Below are 6056 nucleotides of genomic sequence, written 5' to 3'. Positions count from 1 at the left end.
AGCTAGACCTTTTTTTTTTTTTGAAACAGTCGGCAGAATCTCTACCGAACTTGTATTGATATAGAAGGGAATCAGCTAGACCAATTAAAATCACGTATAGCAAACTTTTCTACTACTAATTTATGTGACCGGTACTTGATCTAAAATCGTGCGAAAGTATCTCTAAAAGCCCACACCTACCTAAACCATTGTTCTGGCATTGATATTTTCAGGAACAATCGAACATTGTTTCAAGTCCAATTCTGTTGATAGACTTCGACCCTAGTTGTTCATATCAATTGGCCTTCCATCTTGACGATGGCTGGCATGTATCTCCGATTCCCCCTTTAAGGATCATTGTTCTTGTTAGAAATTTTCATCTATGATCATTTCAAGTCACCATATTTAGCCCATGATAACTCTTCCACCCATTTAAGTGATTATTACTTCCTCGTTTTAAATTATAAGTCATCGACTTTTTGATACATAGATTTTGCTATGTATCTAGACATACGTTATATTTAAATACATAGTAAAATTGATGTATCAAAAAAATCAAAGCGACTTATAACTTGGAATGGAAGTAGTATATCTCAATGAATTTCTTCTATGCACATCTCATGTTAGGTTGGAGTCCTGAATGTTAACAACCTCAATGTGACTCACCTTCAGTGCTCTCCTCCTGCTTGGTTGTAAGTATCCTGCTAAGTATGCCTGTTCTGAGGTACTCTTCCTTTTCTCTTACTAGGGAGAGCACAGACTTGGTGCTGCAAAACCAGTTAAGAAAGCCAACCTGGCTGCCGATATCTTCGGTAAGAATATTACAGAGTACACTAAACTTTAGTACCTGCAAAAAGTTTTTATGAATGCTGAATGATGCACTCCTGATTACTGTTGAGAAGTTGCCTGGATGTTAACGAATTTGTCCAGATTTATGCAGTTGGATCTTCATCATATGATGGTATTTATCTACTGGACTTTCATCCAGATACGAGCTCTGCATGCCACGTGGACTACAAGTAAGCTACTCTACCCTTTGTTTTGGTTTGTTTTCTGGAGACATACCTAAAGAAATTCTAGACTTCTTGATGATGACATCACTACTTCATCGCATACAAGCCAAGTAGAGGAGGAGGTCCAGCATGGGCGTCCAATTCATCTTTTTCATGATGGAAGCCCAGTCCAACTCAAGTTCGAGTCCAGTTCGAGCTCTAGGACCAGTCTGCCTTAAACTGGTCACCCAGGACGCATCCGGACTCCGTTTTCGACGATCCATATATGGTTGGAAATCTAATTTGATAAGGAAGCCAATCCAAGTGGTTTCACGTGAAAAGACATTCGGAATCAACGGGAATCGTCGAAATAAGTCAGCGTCCAGAATCTGCCAGGGTGCTGCGACACCGTCTTTTGGTCCGTTGGACCGTGTATCGTGTTTGGGCCCATTAGGGGGCACGTTCAGGGGGGTGACGCCCAAGACTCTATAAATAGCAGCCGTCGCTCTCCTTAGGGTTTGTGTTTTGTTTAGTTCTTGATTTCCTCGTGAAACAGACATCGTTTTGCTGTAACTGTCGCCGCCAATGCCGCTTGCTGTGAACCAGGGCCCCAGTTCTTGATCTTGTTCGCCTGTGGCGATTAGTCCTTTTGAATAAAGACTTGAACTCCTTCTTGATTTCATAAGCCTCATATTTATTTGCAATTTCAGATTGCGTTCATCCCGTTCTTGCTTGTGTTCTTGATTCGCTTACAGGAAAGCCTTCTCGGCAAGGTCAATCGCGTTCGCACGGTTGATAACCAACGGAGTAGTGGTGTAACGGTTGCGGGGGTCCGAATCAATCTTGGTTCAAAGCCTAGATCGTGAACGTCGAGTCTCCACCAATCGACGCTATCATACCTTTCGAAAGATCGGGCTAGTCTACATCAACTGGTATCAGAACCCTTGTTGCCCGTTAGGTATAACTTTGTTTTTCCCTTTAGATTGTTACTGTTTTTGCATTACCTATAGTCCACAAAAAGCCAAACAAAAATATATATCGTCACATATTCCCTGTCATATAGCCTCATTGTGCCGTGCAAGTTCGTCTCTGCTTCCCGTTGTTGAGTTTGTGCCCTAGGCCAAGTTCTTGTTGCTGGTTTTAGATCGTTTTTAGTTCAGTTTGTGTTTTTCCCCTTTGTTTTCAGCATAATCCGTGAACATCTCCAAGTCTTGTTGAGTTTCCTTTGTATCCATCAAACCCTAGTCCACGCCATCTAATTTCCTACACTTGTCTTCACTATTTTCATCAAATTCTTGCTGTCGTGATCAATTTTATGCACATTGTTCTCGTTTTGTCCTCTAATTCAGAGTCCGTTCTTAAAACTGGTCTAGTTTTCGCATACGAACTCGGATTTCGACGTTCCATATATCAAAATCGATCAGAAAATTTTTTTTGGATCCGTCCATCCCCTACTTTGTTGGGGTCGAAGATTTTTATTTTGGTCAAAAAGTGGTCACAAGATACTCTTTTCGTGGTCACAAGGTCTTTGTCCTTTTCGAGCACGTCTTCTGAAAATTCCACAGGCCACGTCTTTCACTTGTTTAAGCTCATATTTTCTGTGGTTACTTCTTTTGTGCTCCTAAGTGAAGAAAAAATATCAAAAAAATAAAAATAAAAAGTCAAAGAATCCCCAAAAAACAACGACAACCCAAAAATAGAGAAAAAAGAGAGAGGCAAAAGTGGAACAATATCTAGAGGAGCACATAGAGAGCGCCATTTGAGCTGTGTTTGCATGTGCTGATTTCTACCTTGTTCCTAATCATATTCTTGTTGTTCACATCACTTGACATCTGTTACTTGGAACGTGAGTAGGCCAGCAACTAAGACAAGTACTTGGGATACTTATTCATCTTTGCTATTCAGTTGCGAATTTTGTTATTCCTTGCTACTATATTGTGCCTGTCCAAGCTCCACTTTCTTCTAACCAAGTACAGATTCGCTTTGCAACAGTTACACTCAAGCTACAACGGTATCACAGTCACCGATCGATTGCACCACCTGTTGCTTTGGTAAGAACACTTGTAAGACCATGGTAAGACGCTTGAGAGTTGAGTGCCTTATTTTTCTTTGTCCACAACCTAAGTAGTTGGTAGGGATAATACTATTTGTATTGTCTTTTACTGTCTACTAACTATGTCAGGAAAAGCCGGAGGCAGCGGCCAAGGAAACGAGGGCGCACCTATAGATTTCAATGACTGTGTTTCTAAGAATGAGCTCCGTGCCGTTCTTGATGACAAGTTCAATGAGATCCTTCAACAAATCTCCAATTTGGCCAAGAGGATTGAAGATGTTGAACAACGACATCCTGAACCACATCCTGAAAAATGATGATGATGATCTCTCTGAGGAGGACGATGGCGACGCGGAGGCTGAAGCCGAAGTTCAACGACGTGCTGAGGATGTACGTAATCATAATCGGTTGAACTTTAACCGACGCGGTATGGGAGGTAACAACCAAGGTAATACTGATCCTTTCTCTAAAACCAAGTTTAAGATACCTCCTTTTTCTGGTTCTGCTGATCCTGAAGCATATTTAGATCGGGCCTAATCTACATCAAGTGGTATCAGAGCAAGCGGCCTTGGCGGCGACAGTTGCAGCAAAACGATGTCTGTTTCACGAGAAAATCAAGAACTAAACAAATTGTAGATCAAAACTTTAGCTCCCATCAAGTACCTGAAGAATATAGAATTAGACTTGCTACTAGTGAGTTTACTAGTTTTGCTCTTTTCTGGTGGAATGATATTTGCAATAATGCTAATGCTAATGCTCAAATACCTCAAACCTGGACTGTACTTAAACGACGAATGAAATCAAGATTTATTCCTCCATACTATCAGCGTGATCTGCGATTAAAACTGCAACGTTTAAATCAAGGTAGTAAAACTATTAAGGAATATTATCAGGAGCTTTTAATTGGTCTAGCACATAGTAACATACAAGAGGATGATATGGATAAGTGTTCTAGATTTTTTGGAGGTTTACGTCGTGAAATACAGGATGTTCTTGACTATAAAGAATTGGACTAGATTTTCCCAATTATATCATTATGCTATTAAAGCTGAAAGGGAAGTACAGGGACGGCAACCTAGGCGATCCACGACTCTATCCGCGACTCCATCCATTCCTTCACGTCCAACTAAGGTGAGTAAATTTTCTAATGTGCAGACACCACCAGCGCCTGTAAAGAAGAATTCTCCTATCACACCTTCTTCCAGTGGATCTGCTACACCTTTCTCTAGCAGCTCTTCTAAAGTTGTGTGCCACCATTGCAAGGGCATGGGACATATTGCTAAAGAATGCCCTAGCAAACGCGCATATATTGCTACTGATGATGGTGGGTATGCTAGTGCTAGTGATGAAGAGAATGAATTTGCAATTGCAACTGATCTTTATGCAGATAAATTTGTGGATAGTGCTGAAGATCTTGATGAGGTAATTGATAGTGTGGAATGCACTGCAGACTACAAATCAATCTTTGTTCAGCGTGTTTTGAGTACACAAGTTGAGCCAGTAGACAAGCTACAACGCCATAATTTGTTTCAAATGTTCCTCATTGTCAATAATTTCTGTGTTCGTGCTATAATTGATGGAGGGAGCAGCAATAACTTGGTAAGTTCTGAGCTTGTCAAGACTCTTGGTTTATCTACACGTGCTCTTCCACATTCATACCATGATCAGTGGTTCAACAATAGTGGTAAGGCAAAGGTAACACAATCTGCTCATGTGCAATTTTCTATCGGGTCATACCATGATTATGCTGATTTTGATGTCGTGCCTATGCAAGCTTGTTCACTTTTGTTAGATCGCCCTTGACAATATGATAATAATGTTGTACATCATGGTAGGCAAAATAGATATACTTTTATGTTTAAAGGAAAGACCATTTCTTTACTTCCTTTATCACCAGCTGAAATTGTGCAATATGAAAAGGAACTTGCTGAAAAGAAAAAGAAAGACCATGATAAAGACTTAGCAAACCAACAAATGAACCATCAAGTAACATGAAAGAAGTTTTATTTGTTCTTAAATCTGTTCTTGTTGATCATGATGAACCATGTTATGCTCTAACTTGTACATCGCCTATATGTCCACTTGGTCCTACTCCTAGTGCTATGCTTCTTGTTGGTACTAACCTTTTGCAGGAGAAGGAGGATGAATTCCCAACAGGGAAGCCACCATGGCAGCCGCCTTTGCGAAGGATGGGGTGCCAAGATGAACGTCTTCTTCCGAAACCATCGTTGCTGTCATCCAATGGAGGAGACGATCTACTTCAGTCGAGGACGACTTCAATTCAAGAAAGGGAGGATAATGAGGCCATCATTACTTCATCGCATACAAGCCAAGTAGAGGAGGAGGTCCAGCATGGACGTCCAATTATCTTTTTTATGGTGGAAGCCCAGTCCAACTCAAGTTCGAGTACGGTTCGGGCTCCAGGACTAGTCTGCCTTAAACTGGTCACCTAGAACGCATCCAGACTCCGTTTTTGACGATCCATATATGGTTGGAAATCTAATTTGATAAGGAAGCCAATCCAAGTGGTTTCACGTCAAAAGACCTTCGGAATCAACGGGAATCGTCGAAACAAGTCAGCGTCCAGAATCTGCCAGGGTGTTGTGACACCGTCTTTTGGTCAGTTGGACCGTGTATCGTGTTTGGGCCCATTAGGGGGTGCGTCCAGGGGGGTGACGCCCAAGACTCTATAAATAGCAGTCGTCGCTCTCCTTAGGGTTTGGGTTTTGTTTAGTTCTTGATTTTCTCATGAAACAGACATCGGTTTGCTGCAACTGTCGCCGCCAAGGCCGCTTGCTGTGAACCAGGGCCCCAGTTCTTGATCTTATTCGCCTGTGGCGATTAGTCCTTTCGAATAAAGACTTGAACTCCTTCTTGATTTCATAAGCCTCATATTTATTTACAATTTCAGATTGCGTTCATCTCGTTCTTGCTTGTGTTCTCGATTCGCTTGCTGGAAAGCCTTCTTGGTGAGGTTAATCGCATTCGAGTGGTTGATAACCAACGGAGCAGTGGTGTAACAGTTGTGGGGT

Source organism: Miscanthus floridulus, chromosome 14, assembly GCF_019320115.1.
Source record: "Miscanthus floridulus cultivar M001 chromosome 14, ASM1932011v1, whole genome shotgun sequence".
NCBI classification, from domain to species: domain Eukaryota; kingdom Viridiplantae; phylum Streptophyta; class Magnoliopsida; order Poales; family Poaceae; genus Miscanthus; species Miscanthus floridulus.
This window is presented reverse-complemented; position numbering follows the sequence as displayed.